The sequence below is a fragment of the Lissotriton helveticus genome, chromosome 2_1 (genome assembly GCF_964261635.1).
Source record: "Lissotriton helveticus chromosome 2_1, aLisHel1.1, whole genome shotgun sequence".
NCBI lineage: Eukaryota > Metazoa > Chordata > Amphibia > Caudata > Salamandridae > Lissotriton > Lissotriton helveticus.
In genome coordinates this window covers 1,226,993,279-1,227,009,527 of record NC_136059.1, presented here as the reverse complement: position 1 = coordinate 1,227,009,527, position 16,249 = coordinate 1,226,993,279, and the positions used below count along the sequence as shown (strand labels likewise).

At 44.7% G+C, this 16,249-nt stretch overlaps 1 protein-coding gene across 5 annotated transcripts in view; it reads left to right on the top strand.

Annotated features, from left to right (window-relative positions):
• Positions 1 to 16,249, top strand: part of FAM13A (family with sequence similarity 13 member A) — a 906,414-nt gene that overhangs the window by 603,637 nt on the left and 286,528 nt on the right. The window lies entirely within an intron of this gene.

Below are 16,249 nucleotides of genomic sequence, written 5' to 3'. Positions count from 1 at the left end.
CAAAAGTACCTTCATCCTGGTTGCCAGCAATGAGATGCATCGGTGATCTCGGATTTGAAGTGATGCGCTGGATTTCTCCACAGAACTGGGGTGATGTGTCCGTTCTGTGAGCGATGCGGTGGTTCCAGGTGCCGAGCACCGGGTTTCTCCACATTGTAGAAGTGATGCATTAGTCTTATCCAAGCAGTGGGGGTGATGCATCAGTACTGATGCAGCCATTTCGGATGCAATGCAGCAGTTCCAATCGTGATGTGTCGATCTTGTTCCCACAATGGCAGGGATGCATCGGTTATGATCAACACAACAATGTTGATGCGTGGGTTCTGGCAGATGCAGCACTTTATTCTCACTTCCAAGGGCCCAGGACTGGAATGGCACCACTTGGAAGAGGAGGACTCACAGCAGACAAAGTCCAGGTCCTGTTTGCAGGTTGAATAGAGAAGTCCTTGATATCCCTGAGACTTCATAAAACAGGAGTTAAGCCAAATAGCTCTTGGAGATACTTTGGTTCTGGGATGTAGATTCAGGTCCAGCCCTCCTCACTCCAAGGCAAGAGGCAGCAGGCCATCACAGCAAAGCAGTTCAGCAAAGTGGCAGTCCTTCCTCCTAGTAGAATGTCTTCCGTTCCAGAAGTGTTCTGATTTGGGGGCGTCAGAGGTCCCGTACTTATACCCAGTTGGGCCTTTGAAGTGGGGGAGACTTAAAAGAGAGTGCACAGAGTCCCTTTATTTCCTTACCTTGATCCAAGTGCACTACAGGGGAGTATGCAACCCTTTGTTTGGGAACAGGACATCGCCCTTTCAGGTGCGTCCGCTCCTCCCTCCCAATCTGCTCAGGATGACCCATCAGCATGCAGCTGGCCACACAGTCAAACCTACCCAACTTTTATGTGTGGCTGACTCGAGGGAATGCAGGAAGCCAGCTGTCACTCACCCCAGATGTGTATTCCGGAGACAGGCAGAAGGCACCAAATGGTTACAGTAAGAAAATGCCAACTTTCTAAAAGTAACATAGACAGGGGTGGTGAGATGCACACCATCATTTAACCGTTCCTCATTTATACTCCATCTTTATACTCCATCTTTATACTGCCTTCATCTGTTTTCAGCGTGCATGCTTGCTTCGCGCTCTGTCCATTTGCGCTGCAATCATAAGAACATCCGAAAGGAGCCACTTGAGACTCCATCCAAGCTGCACAGCCGTTATCACCGAATGAATCTAATCAATCAAATGTTAAATTAAACTTTTTATTCAATCCACTTTTACTCCGTTATTTTGCTCCATTATTTTCTTCTATGTTTATCCTAATTTTCTTTAATTCATTATACTCATTCTTTTGTATGCTTTTCCATACAAACACAGGAGAGTCAAAATGTTTCTGTGTCACAATTTATTTGAGAACCCAATGCATTTCGGGAAAGTCCCTTCATCAGGGATATCTAGAAAAAATAAATTAACATCAATTTGCTGAAATATATTTAAAATGATGTACAGATTATGAGTAGAGTTAAACTTAACAACTCCATACTATTCCGTCCTATTTACAATCACATTGTAGCGAAACCCACATTACTACCTACACATTACGCATATTTCCAGTCTAAACCTCCCGTGCTGTTTTGAAAACCAGAAACCTTTTATTTTTAATTTCTAAAATTGGCATTTCCGGAATTGCAGTTTAAAAACCAAGTTCACCATATGTTTTAAAATTGTGATTTCAGAGACACCAAATTTGGGGGCCCATCTTTTCCCAATTGGAAATTACATTTATAAAATGTAATAAGGTAATCCCAATGTTATCCTATGGGAGAGATAGGCCTTACAGTTGTGAAAAACACATTTAAGAGTGTTTCACTACCAGGACATGTGAACATTAAAAGCACATGTCCTACCGTTTAAACACAATGCACCTTGCCCATGTGTTGTCCAGGGCCTACCTTAGGGATCACTAATGTAAAATATAAAAAAAAAGGTTTGGGCCTGATAAGTAGGTTAACTTTCTGAGGCTGACATGGCAGTTTAAAACTGCACACACAGGCCCTGCAGTGACATGCATGAGACTTGTTTGAAGGGCTACGTAAGTGGGTGCCACAATCAGTGCTGCAAGCTCACTAGTAGCATTTTATTTACAGGCCCTGGGCACATGTAGTGCACTTTACTGGGGACTTTTAAGTAAATCAAATATGCCAAATGTGGATAACCCAGTGAAACCTTCTTTTAAGTAAAGAGCACATGTACTTTAGCACTAATTAGCAGTGATAAAGGCCCCAGATTCCTAAAGCCTGCAAAAACAAAGTCAGCCAAACAGTCAAAACTAGCAGGTCAAAAGGTAAAAAGTTAGGTGAAACCATGCCGAGGATGCTAGGTCTAACATTGACATTTTCTTTTTGTTTAAAGTGATTTTCATTAGAACATTGGAAAGCTGCGAGCTCAATTAAGAACAATGCAGAAGCTTAGGGCCAATAATGGCTGGTACAGAACGTCTGCTCCAACATTCCAATGTTTAGCTTGCTGTTTCTTCCTTTTTAATTAACAATTTTCTACCCTCAGTAAAGCTACTCTGCTACTTGTGACTCGGGCCTATTCCTTGGCTTCAGGGTCTCGAACAACGGTTACAGGCCACAGCAGAATTCTGCAATGTTTTATTAATTTAAAATATAGATATACAGAGAGGCCATCTTAATACAGCGTTGACATTATCAGAAGTGCCCCCCAGTAGTCCATCCACAGTAGCATTCAATAGATTACTCTGTATGTGTGTGTATTTATTTTTACAACCTCCTCACATACTGATCCCCAGATCCCATGTATTTGTTAACACACTTGTGGTATATGTAGTATCATGAGAGTAATGGACGTAAATCATCTGCTTCCGGCAATATAGAATAAAACAGACCTCTCCATAGTGCATTGTCCTTCTCGGCTTTAGGATCTTGTTTCACCTTTACCTCATTCAACTCTTCTGCCACTGCCCATTTCAGGACGTCTTCGCGCCATATGTATGGGTGGTCCGGTTCTACCGGCTGCAAACCAATGTATAGCATTTCTGGCTAAATAATAAGCTTGGTGACAAACATTTACTTTTCATTTTCCTTCATTTTGACTTCTTACATATTCCTTGCCGATAGTAATTTGTCATTTATTCAGTCTACCTTCTACCCACCTGCATTATCTTCACCTGCCCCTCTCAACAGTTCTGTTGTTTGGCATGACCATAGCATTTGTATGATATTTGTGTCCTCTGTCCCCCTTCTCTGAAGGAATATATCCTAGGGAATATTTTGGTTGCCATGTACTCTTCTCCCCTTCAATGGCTACCCGGACCTGCTCCTTCGTTGTCTCTCATCCACACTTAGCCGTCGGACAAATTGACTTGATCGAGTCATTGTGCCTTTTGTCCCCATTTTGATCATCCTTTAAAATATCTGCATTCCTGACTATTGTACAACCCAATACAGAAATCAGGCTGTGAGGCTGCTGGGGCACTTATCTCAGTTCCGCTATTCTGCTGGCGCTTGCTCATAGGGACATCTCCCAATTACAGCCATCCTGCCACCATGATGCTAAATATTGCATGTTGGCTGCACGATTGTGTACCCCAAATCCAGGACTGCAAGTTCCATATTATTGTAATACATCTGTTTAGTTTATGAATAGTCACTGTGGTGCCGTCATTATTGTTTTCTAGAGATCATATTAACATCTGTGCTATACAAACATTGTAACCAAGGACAACCTTCTCATCAATGAGAGTGACGATTTGATCCAGTTTCTCAGATCCTCTTAAGACAGTGTTCTTCCACCCTTTCAATGCCACGCCTCCCTTCCCCTCCCTCCCATCAGCACGTAAAATGAATCGCCCCCCATCATTCCCCCGAAGTGAAAAGATATATATTTTTTACAATTATTCTAGGAAAGTGTCAATGTTTAAATATGCCCAACCATATTTGAACATTGCAGTATGTCCTGTCATCCCTTTTAAAAATGCAATCAAATACTTGGTTGCCAACATGCACAGGGAGACTAGACTGGTCTTACTAAAGTGTAAAACTGCCCACTGTGTGATTCTTTATCTGAAAGGAGTGAGGGGGTGATGATTATTTGGATGTGCTCCCTCTTTGACACCTACTCCCAGCAAGGCCATGAGTGACAAAAGATGTTAGTGATGGCACAGTACTGAGTGGCTCATTGCAGCTCTGTTTTTCAATTAGCATGATGATTCTCTTGGCCAGGGCCCACGCCCAGGTTGAGACCTCTGCTTTAAGACCCTACATCACAGTGTCCTAGTCACTATCTGTCACTGTAACTCCAAGATGTTTGATAATATGCAGTTGCCACAGCAACCCTGGGTCGGGCCTCTCTCCCCTACCATCTCTCATCATCTCTCCCAACAGGAACAACTTGAATTTTGCAATGTTTGATGTGGCCCGATACTGAAGTAAGCGTTTTTATACCTGTGTGACTAACTTAACATCTGACAATGAATTGGTTGAGGGTTAGCACGGTCTTGGATTTTCTCCTCTGACACTCTGCTAAAGTTCACCTTTCCACAAGCCCTGTGCAGCGAGGACTGAACTGTGGGCCTACTGGGCTCTGAGGAAGAAATGGACAGGTCTCCAGTTTTCGTGGAACACATATATTCGTCCTAGGTTAAAGCACTAAGTCTCTTGTAGCTTCCTTCCTCTTACAGCTGCAGCCTAGTGCTGCAGGCAAATCTAATGTTTATCCAACCTTTGTATGCTTTCATTTTCTTTAACTTCTGACTGTTAAGTTTATCTTCACTGCCAGACACAAAGAAGTGGAAGTCTTTGTCACTGTTCCTAGAATGGGTCAGTGAAGGTATGTCTTCTGTTTCTTATGATTGATCCACAAAGTGAGACTAAGATTTGGTCTGATAATTGGACCGAGGAACCAACGGCCACATTCGGAATGCAGGGGAGTTTCACGTGCCTTAGTTCAAGCTTAATAGACAGACTAACCCACTCCATGTTTTTATCTTCATGGTACAAGAGATGTTCACTATGCTTTCTGTGAGGGAGAGCCTGTAATTGCATAGCTCCTCCTCAAGTCACTTCCTGGTGTTCCTTCCTCACGCCCTCAAATCCGGTATGCTCTCTAAAGCCAATTGTACCTTTCTGTTTACAAAGCAGTCATTTTGTTTTTGGTTGCTGGTACTTTAATTTTCATGTGGTTTCAGTACTCGTTACAAGAAACTTCTCTGGAACCAGAGAACTGCCCAAGACCCACCTCCAATTTGCAAGGGTCCCACCCTGGTTTGGTTGTGTTAAAACCTCAAATTTTGAGGCTGTGCGTGCAAAGCCTCGTGTTTTGTGACTGGGCACAGTCATCTGGAGTGCACGGTTGCACCTGGATCCCTGCACAAATGCACAAGACGATTCAAGGCAAATGTCTTGGAAAGCTCCCCTCGTGGTTGACAAATGTTTGATGCCACAGGTCTTGGGGTCCAGATTCTCGCCACAGCCAACAGCAAAACAATGATCAAGAGGGTGGTTAAGGGGTTCAGATGTGAACATTTCCAAACCTGCAGTGTTACTGGACTTGGGCACTCTCCTGCAGCAACCTTCCTGAATCCCCAGGCCTGGGACGAGGACACCAACTCTTCGTAAGAGTCACTGAAGTTAAATACTGCACAGTGAGGTGCTACTGGTGTTAGGATAATTTGCAAAACCACTGCCCCTCTGTTTGAAATGTTGCTTAAAGACCATGTGGAGCAGGAGCTCGTGTTGTATTCAGCTAAGTCCAGTGACTGTCACTGACCACCAGGTCCCCAATAGTCTAACTGGACGCTGGAATGTTGACCCCTGACCAGTTAGTTATCTGATACAGTGAAGCAATTCACCATCTGTTGGTGGGGATACCAGTTGACTTTTGGCTGGTGGGTTTTTGAGAGTTAAAAAAAATGCTGTACTTTATATTTTAGAAATGTTGGCGGATTCTCAAACTTGCAGATTTGTCCTATTCACACCAGGAACTGCTGAAAAACTAGGAAAGATGGATACTATGGTTACTCGGCTGAGCAACAACTGACCGTCACATGACCTAGGTAAAAGGTTAAGCAAGTTACACACAGAAAGGGGCTGTGTTTAGGGTACGTGCCAACATTCAGGTTAGCATGAGTACATGCCTATTAGCTTAGGATGTATAATACAGCAGTATTGCGGACAATGGACCCCGTGATTTGGTCTTTGGAGAAAAAAATATTTTTAGAATCTAACTAAATGTGAAATAGCTTTTGTTCCAACTGTGCTTAAGAAAGCCGTTCATGTTTTGTTGTTTGAGAAGCAGGTCACCCCACCTGAAGTGGGTGGAGTAAGAAAGCAAACAATGTTTCCAGTAATCCCTTTAAAGAGAATTGTGTCAATCATTTTCAAAAATACCATAGGAGCTCACCCATAGTACCATCAAATGCAGTAACAAGATTCTGCTAGTTGTGTGGATAGTAGAAACCATCCAGTTATTATCGTGGCAGACCGATCCAGAAACAAAATCAATTTGTCCAGTTCATCTACATTTTCATACTTGACATATTAATAAATATAGGTGCATTTCAGACGTTATGATGTTGATGGTGCTGTGCATGCCGAATATTGAATAATTTTGTACATTGCAACAAGAAAAATATAGGTGGACAAAAATATTGTGTAAATCGGGGATCAGGAGCATATTGATTTAGTCGATTCTTGTTTGGTGCAAATTCCAGGTTCTCATCAGGAGAAAGTTAAAACAGCTGTCAGTCTGCACACTACAAAAATGACCAAGGAAAGGGGGAAGGTTCAATTTGGGCCCCAATCAGTCAAAATAAATGTCAGTCAGTTCTATTAGTTAAGAAATGGCACTTCTCAAACACGAACAAGTATTGGTTCATATGAACTACAGCGAGTGTTAAAGTAGGTCCCAATATATGAAAACCAGTGCATTTATTTGCAGAAAATGTAGACAATATTCTGTTTGGTGCTTACTCGGTCGTAACAGTCCCACGGGAGAGACTATGGGTGCATGTGAATTACAAAATGAAAATGTCACATGTTTCAGTGCAGTATAATCCAACGCATCAAATTAAAAAGTCTGAAATTGCGAGACCACATGCCAAGTCCCAGGCTTACCCACAAGACTGTGCGTAGTTAAGAGAAACCGGGACATGGCTTTGTCGCTGTCTGCAGCTGTCCTAAGAATAGAATACGCACAGAGCTCCGTAAGATAAATGGTGCAAACCAGCAGGTAGTTAAAACGGAGAAGTGTTTGGAGATCTGGTAGCTGTGGCCGAAGAGGAATTTCCTGATGGCCTAGAAGAGGAGGAACTTTTATTTAGAGCACCATTTTTCTTAATCTGCTGGCCAGATCTACAGCCACGTTTTGGATTTCCTCGACACTGTCCAGTTACCTGGATGCCTATGTCAAACGAATTACCATTGTCAAATGTAGGCTCAAAAAGACCTTTATTATTTGAATAGGCAGTGGTGTTTTCTTTGGCGGCTTACATGACAGCGACGTTTACGGGTTGCACAGTAAGTATCTGCCTTTAAGAAAATAGCCAGTCGCACTGTCCAGACTGTAATCTTTGAATGCTTTATTGATTCTAAGAAAATGTACTGAACTACTGTGCCTCAAAGGGATGTTTGAGAAGTCATTTGCAGAGTAGCAACGTACACAGCCTTGGTATTGTTTTGTTTTAATTGCATGGATATGCTATTATAACATACCATACCTGTGAGAGATGGACTGTGTTTGGCATGCCCAGTCGCCATTCCACAGAGATGAACGCATTTCCCAGAATGTTTTTTGATGCATCTTTGTTGGCTAGTCCAGAGAAGTCGAATCGGCCTTTAATAATATGAGATTCTGTGTGTAGCAGCACATCAGATGACATGAAATTAAGAACTTTAGGTCTGCACAACGTTTGGGAAAATATTTTTTAAATGAATTTTTTAAATGAATAATGCTACATGAGATTGCACTTCAAGAGTTGTAAATCTATGATTCAAAGAGAGACAAACATTTTCTATGTAACGAATCAGACCATCACAGAAACGCACTGTCTCTGGCTGTACGTTTCAAAAAGATATTTTTTTATAAGATGGGTGTCACCTCCTGATCCGCAGCATTTCAAAATCTAGTAGATCGAGCCAGCTATTGGTGGTCTCAGAGGCTTCACCTAAATGTGCTGCAGGTGGCTCCAAGTGGGGGGGGGGGTACCCTGGCTTGCAGCCAGGCCACACTGGCTCAAAGTTGTTGAACCTTTGGTTTGATGGCATCAAAGCATCTGTGTGGAAGTCGTTGAACACGCTACAGATAAACTATAATGCAGTGCCCATCCAGCAAGCTTGAAGCTGAATTCTCGGTGCAATGGGAGATCGGGATTGGGTGGATGGGGGTAGAGGGGATAGAACCGCAATGGACCTGATCAGCCACATACTGGACTTTTTGTAACTGTGGTGTTTATTTGATTCAAATGTGAAAGATTAACCTTTATAGTGATGTGATAGAATGTATTACCTAGTTTGGCACCCGATGGAGCTGGTTTGTATTTGATGAGACTAATAAAATATTTCTTTAAAAAAAAAAGCTGGATGTGCTTTACCCAAACACTCAGGCTCTCGTTATGGGTAGCCTGTTAAAAGCCTCCTTTTTTCCACTCTGGATTTTAAGGGAACAGACTGTGTGTCTATGCCGATCTCCCCTTGTTTCCCCTGGAGTTTCACAAGGAGATTTGGGCTCCCATTACCCGGGCCCATTGGATTTTACTGGCCACTTGTAACAAGGCCTCCATCTGTAGCGCTAAATTCAAAGATGGTGAACTTGAAGCTTGAGGTTCTGTGAGTGGCTAGTATGTCTGTGGTAGAACAACTAAGTGAAGACGCTTTTCTGAGGCTGGAGCATGATGCTGGTTCAACGACAGGAGCTTGATGTGGATGTTAATGCTGATTTCAAAGGGTTACAGCAGTATAACCGAAACCCAGCTTAGGTGCTTCTTCTTCATAACTGGTTCTACCAAGCTCGGCCTTCTTAGTTCAAGGATTTTCTGATGAGCACATTAGTCTGGTTCCAGCGGCCTTCCAGTTCCTGAAGGCGGCCTGTCCAGTAAGCAGCCGTCCCAACATATGCAGGGCCAATTATTCCTGGGATGCGAGCCACAAAACTGGCTCTCGTAGTTCTGTATTCAAGCCCTGGAAACCCAGGGGGGCACAAACTCCGAGTTCCCTTGTCAAATGTTAGAAGGACTCTTTGCAACGGATATGCGTGTCAAGCAAATGTTTTTAAAAAGGAAACTGGTACACATTAGAAGGTGATCCAAAATTAGTCCCACACATCTCATTGCAACGTAAACTTTCTGCCTACTGACAAATAACCCTTAGTCCCTAGTGGACTAACATCCAAGATGGCTAGGGACATCTTTGTACATGGGAACCCCTAGCTTTCCCTCCAACTGCACTCCAACTAGTTCACTCTAGTCCCCTTTAAAGTGTTTCACGCCCATGTTCCTGGCACTACTTCTAGTAGACAGTTTATCAGATACTTTCTACCGAAAGGAACAGGTCTAGCCAGTCACAAATGGAAAGGGCAATCGGCTCGGGTCTCCAGCCTCCTTCCTTTTTGTGGCATGCTGTATGTGTCTTTTGAAGCTTGAGCCACTAATTGCCATTCACAGAGGTTGTAACATAATATAAATATTGTGATGACCTTTTGTTACAAAGATTAATGTAATTTTGCCACTAAAGCTGGATCAGGTAACCAGAAGTGGGTAATGCAGATCACGCTTCACATTTCAGCCCAAGTAAAAGCATGCTGTAATTTTGGAGTTGATCACATTTATCAAACTCAATATCAACATTGACAGTGATGTTGCATTTATTTGACTGAAATGTGCCTGCATTACAGTTGTCCAAATTCAGCACAGCCCGAGCTGTCTGTCATAATCAGTGATAAGGAGATGATTCTTCCTGCTCTACAGTTTTCATAACTAACTTAAGTGCAACAAGACACCCTGCCTTATTACTTGAACACCAGCCGTTAAGATTTTAAGCAGGCCTCCTCGACAGCAAATGCCTTGACAAGGAGTTAGGTGGTCCTAGAATACTTAGGTTGCACCGAAAAGACTAAGACATGGCCTTTTATAGCGTAATTAGGGAAGTTGTCTGTTGAGCAAAAATACAAAATCAGAGCCCAAATAGAAACCAGCATTGGGGAGGCCAAAAGGTCTCCCCTTTGGGACACATTGGCTTTGCCAATGATTTTTACCAAGCTGTAATGCATCCCCAAAACTTTGCAGCATAAGGCACTAAACCTAAAAAAAAAAGCAAATGTTCAGTGGGGGGCAGCAGCGCAGCGGTACAGAAGCAACATGGAGGTTGGGGTGGGGAGGAGAGGAGAAGCAATGGGAAATAGAGCAACTTGGAGCGTGGGGATAGCAAATGGTCAAAGAGAAAAGTGTAGCAGGGGCAAGATGCACACGAGTGAGAAAGAAACACAGATGCGAAGCATGTGACAATGGGTACGTGGAGAGAGCGCAATACGACACTCGAGTGGGGGGCATGTTAAGAGAATTAAATAAGGAAGACAGCTGGAAAATGCATGCACTGTCATGGAGTGCTTAAATCAAAAGAAACAAGCATTTACAATGCAACGGTTTCGCCTTTTCAAAAGTTAGAGCTATTGGCATTGTAAATGACTAAATTTTTATTTATGTGTTGGTTTTGAAAACCGATAAATAAATGGCAGTATCATTTACATTGCCAATAGCTTAATCTCTCGCAAATGTGAGACCTATTGTACCCTACTGGACGAGCTCAGCAGACAGCAATTACTTGCAGACGAGTTCTATAACACAACAGTGACTGCTAAATCCAGCGCTTCACAATAGAAACAGAAATGATACATGAGAAGATTACGAGTGAACAAATTACAAAAGCAGACGTTAAGTTACATGAGGCAAAAGTGACAATTGTGAGCAAACAAAATACACGAGGTAGCAAAAGGTACATTACAGGAGTAATATACGAACTCGAAACTGACAAAGAGTAACGGGCAGAGGGTGTCATATTGGATGAAGCGGGCACTTCAAGTGAGTGTCAGCGGGCACTTTGTCAGGCAGGGGTTGGGAGGAGCGGGCAGAGGGGTTGTAGAGAGCACTTCAAGCAAGGGGCAACCTGCACTTCTCCAGACAGGGGCTGAGAGCAGTGAGCAGTTGGGTTGAAGGGGGGGTGAAGAGGGCACATCAAGGGATGGGCACTCTGCACTTCACCAGACAGGGGCAGGTAGACTCCAACATAGGAGGTCAGAGTTGGTGCAGAATACACTTTAAGTGAGAGACAGCCTGCACTTCACCGGACGAGGGCAGAGAGATGGTGCACTACACCCGTGCCCCGGGGTGATGCCCAAGGATGACGAAAAATAAGTTCTTGAAAGTGCTGACGCCACGGAAGTTGTGAAAGCGTGTGCTTGAAAGCTAATTATGGACCTGTGTGTCTATATGGACGATAGAGCATTTATAATTTCAAAACGTGCGACGTGCGTGTTTCATTGCCAAGGTTTATGTGGGGGAAACAATGTCTAACATATACCAGGAATTGTAGTTTACAAGTGCGGAGGGTCTTTTAATATCACAACACGTCATTAAATCTACATTTTCTGTGTTCGGTATGAATGACATTGTGTGCCTGCCCCCGCCCCGAACGTTGACCCATTTGAATATTGCTAGGTTTTTTTGTTTCAAATATTTTATTGGCATTTAAAAGTAATGTGCAAAAAACATTCAAGTGTTACAGAACCCTTGCGATGCATACAAATAAATTTACCATGATACATTAGTATGGAAGGCGTACATGCAGTAGTGAGCGTGAAAATCAGCAAAGACACTTAGGCTCATATTAGTTTGAAGTTATTTTTTTTCTGATTGGCTTTGGTAAGCTGCTGTTCTTTATAAACTGTACATTTATTTAGGATGCGTGCGTCCATTGTGCCAGTGGGCGTATTGGGGTAGGAAAGACAGGTACAATCAGCCCTGGCAGGCTTTCGGTAGTCACGAGTCCGGCACTTATAGAAACGCGGAGAAGTGGAAAGAAGGGGTAGGTTTCGAGATTATTGGATGGGAAAAAGTACTCGAGACATTGAGAATGCTAGAGAAAATGGGCAACAGAAAGAAAGCCAGCAAACGAAGGAATTAAAACTGAAAATGGGGGTACAATTAGGAGAACGATCGGAAGAGAGAAAGGAAGTATGACAGGAGGCAGAAAAACAAACAAGGAAAGAAACAGTCATGGGTAGAAAGAGAGAAGCAAGGAAGAGAAAGCAATGTGTAAGAAAAGCGGAAAGGTAAAAATAGAAGTTTAGGTAAATGCACGTTTGTGGATCAGTGTTTGGTAACTATATAGGACACGTGTTTGAAATTTAAAAAATATGGAATTTGTTGTAGACCAATAAAACAGCTAGCCTCGTGTGAAGCTGACGTGCGGGGGCCTCGTGCCTTCCTTTTAACCGAGAGTCCATGCGAAGAATTTGTTTCTGCTGGTCTGTTGTGGGGGTCTTGCGCCTTCCCTGTCCGTGAGGGTCTCCGCCTCAGGCTGGTGCGTGGGGTTTCTGCGGGGACAAGTGTCGAGGGTCTCCGGCGGGAGTCACTGGGAATTGCTTTTTGTGGGTCTTGTGCGTTGAAAGGACCGTGTGCCGTGTTTTTCTCGTGTGGTGCATTGGGGGTTCAGTGGGGTATTGTTGCAGGGGTCTACTGCATTTATTTGGTGGGGGCTAGGGAGTCTGTAATGGGGTGCGGAGTGAGTTCTCTCGCTTCAGAGGCCCGGTACCCCCTTTGCGGGGTCTGACAGTGTTCTGGGAGGGGGGGGGCTGCAGCTGGGGTGAGGGGACCCGGCAATGAAATGCCCCGTCAGGGTTGTTTGCAGTGAACACTGGCATATGCACGATTCGTTCGGCAGAAAGCTGCGGCGCCCCGTCCTCCTCCCCGACACCCCCACCTGCACCCCCTCCAGCTTAACTTTACCTCCTCTCTAGCCGGGCAGAGGGGGTGCCTACGGAGGCCCCCGGACCCCATCATGTTCCCCTATATCCGCCATGTGCACCTCAAGTCTGACAGTTTGCACGGAAGGGCACACGTGTTCTACTTGTGCAAACGCACGCCAACATGTGAGCACACTTGACAAAGCGAGGGGACATTACTTTGCAGAGGGGGGGGCTGGGGGGGGGGGGAGGATAAAACAGGCCGGGGAAAACATACGCTGTAGTCATAGACGGAGCGAAAACAATGTTGGCCAGAACATTGAGGGAAGAAATGTGGTGGGTAGCTGACCCGGGGATCCTTGGTGGCTAGAATGGGCAAACTGAGTAGCCTTTTAGAACTAGCATGTCCCAAACCGGAAGGAACGTTCACAGGTCCACACTGTCACGTTGATGGTTTCGCTTCCTGCTGCTGAATCTGGTACCTCACCCAGGCATAAAGCCATGGCGAAGGGAAAAACAGCGCAGCCCTCGCCTCTCCCCGCCACCCCCAACACTCACCAGTGCGGGGCTCTGAGGCGGCTGCCTCTGCTCCGGGTCAGTCCTCCTCCCTCTGGTCGTGCAGTGCACGCTGGGACTAGTAGTCCGTCGGCTACAGCCTGGCTGTGAGTGCAGAAGGGTACATAACATAATGCTGCTTTAATGGCTGAGATCAATCCTCCGCAGCGCCCGGCCCTGCATCACACGCTCTTGTCCCTTATGAGGGGCTTGGAGTGGCTTAAATCATGACCTGACATCATAGTAAAACTACAATCCCCGAAACACCTGTCGCCCGATATGCTCCAAGTGCTACAGAAAATAGCCAATCGGAGAACGTCATCTGCCTGTTATGTCATCACTTCCTCTTGCTTGGCTTTGTTTGTAAAGTTAAGAGGACCAAGTCTGTATTTTTCTGCTGGATGATTGGTTAACTTAAGTGTAAGGTGGCAAAAGTCGTAACCTGCCACTGTAGGGAATACGTGGTAACTGATTAGTTTATAAGTACTTATTGGATCCGTTTTGTAAGATTGCCATCTTTGCTTCAAGCAATATACAGAGTTTAAGCACCGAACATGAAGTGAAACGCGACACGTGTTTTATTAACAAACAGATGCGTTAGCAGACAGGTTTACTTGTATTTGTACATACCACTTGTCACCACGCTCTTGCATAATGTGCCTGCCGCAGAGCTCTTTGTGCATCTTGCAAATTACACGTTTGTTTCCAATGTAAACCTAGCAGAGAGTCGGGAGAGGACACGGACGGCGGGAGGGGGCGGGAGTGGACACGGACGGCGGGAGGGGGCGGGAGAGGACACGGACGGCGGGAGGGGGCGGGAGAGGACACGGACGGCGGGAGGGGGCGGGAGTGGACACGGACGGCGGGAGGGGGCGGGAGAGGACACGGACGGCGGGAGGGGGCGGGAGAGGACACGGACGGCGGGAAACGTGCACAGGACAGCGAGGGGGGCGGGAGAGGACACGGACGGCGGGAGGGGGCGGGAGAGGACACGGACGGCGGGAAACGTGCACAGGACAGCGAGGGGGGCGGAAAGGCACACGGAGGGGGCGGGAATGGACAGCGCATCTGAATTCACTTTCAGTGAAAGGGGAGGGAACGGGAAAAAACGTAACTCCGCCCTGGGAAAAAATCTCCGGAACGCCCCCGAATCTGGTCCGGCCTTGATGGACAGATCCGGCACTCAATGGCTAGCCTCCATTTATGGAGCTAGCCAATGAGAGCCGGGGGACGTTCCAGAAGTCCTTATTGTCGACATAGGATTTCACCTGCGCTGAAAAGCTGCGCAGAGCGCAGCCTTCGGCAGGCGAAACCCAAAAAGTAGGTCCCTAAAGTGAGCAGTGGAAGAACACAATGCAAGGGACAATACTCCAGTGGAGGGGCAGGCACAAGATGGAAAAAGCAAGCTATTTATTAAGAAGATATATGAGTGACATGAAAGTCAACCAATGGTAAGCAATGGTCGTTCTCCAAGCTCCTGTATGTTCTTGGGAATACCACAATATTGTCTCGCACCAGATACCGTCTGCCTCTAGTAAGCTTGATCTAAATAAAAATTCATACAAATAAAGATAGATGGATTTCTTCTCTGTCACATTAAAAAAGTTAAAAAGACGGGCAGTTTGGACCAGCGATGAGGGTCAAATTTCACTCCTAATTTAGAATTTTAGTGTGCCTGCCACAAAGTACCCAAATTATGTATGTGATTTGTGAATTTTGTAGATTTTGTTGTGCTGCGAGAAGTTGGCACTCAAAAGCGTTTGAGATATGACAATGTTGGTGTATACTCTATTCATTTTTATGTTTTTTGAGGGATGGAATTTTTACATCAAATGAAATGACACGCATCTTGTATTCCTCTAAAAAACGAATATTGGAATCCTACACATTTTCTCTTAAATGCAAAAGTGCTTCCTTACCTAGCATGTTACTTGCCTGTGTGTTGAAGGAGGCCGTACAAAAGATACACGTAACTAACCTAAGCATATGTGTAAAACAGTACTGAAATGTTGCAAACGATGTCGCTGGAAAGGGCTGACTGTTACATCAAGGTAGAACGGTACTGGTAAACGAGCAGACTGTACAAAAAGAGGGGAAACTGATTTTGAATGCAAAAAAGGAAAAAAGTGACTCACTTCAAAGTATGAGAATGGAGAAAGGTGCCATGGGTATCACCGGTTCCCTGCAATGGAAGAGAAATATGTCTCTATGCAACTTCTCCTGCAAACATGCGTGCGAGATGGTCCTAAACTGATTATTTTAGGGAACAGTTATGTGCTATTGTGCTAAATAAACATGCACCACCATCTGAGTCATCAGGCACTGATCACGGTTGCAGCGATTGGAGGCGACAGATGGCGTGCTTACTCGGACACGTCGCTCACGTAGGCATCAAAGCAAGGAGCATCCTCCGTTTTGAAACAGCTGTGCACACTGGTACGGTTCTACATCCTAGGCTACCACTACAGTACACATGTGGTAAAGAAAAAGCCCTTGCTTAACTCCTGCTTTTTCTCTGTTGAACCATCAAAACGTAAAAAAAAAAAAAATATATATATATATAGTTAATGGTTATATTAGAGGTGGACGAGTTAACAAATTAACGGCGCGAGCCGATCCATAGCTCAGCCAAGTGTCTGGCTCGGATCCTAGAGCCCGTGCATGAGCCGAGCCCTAAAAATATTTGCAATGAAGATTATAGACCAAACTTCACTTGAAATATGATTGTCTC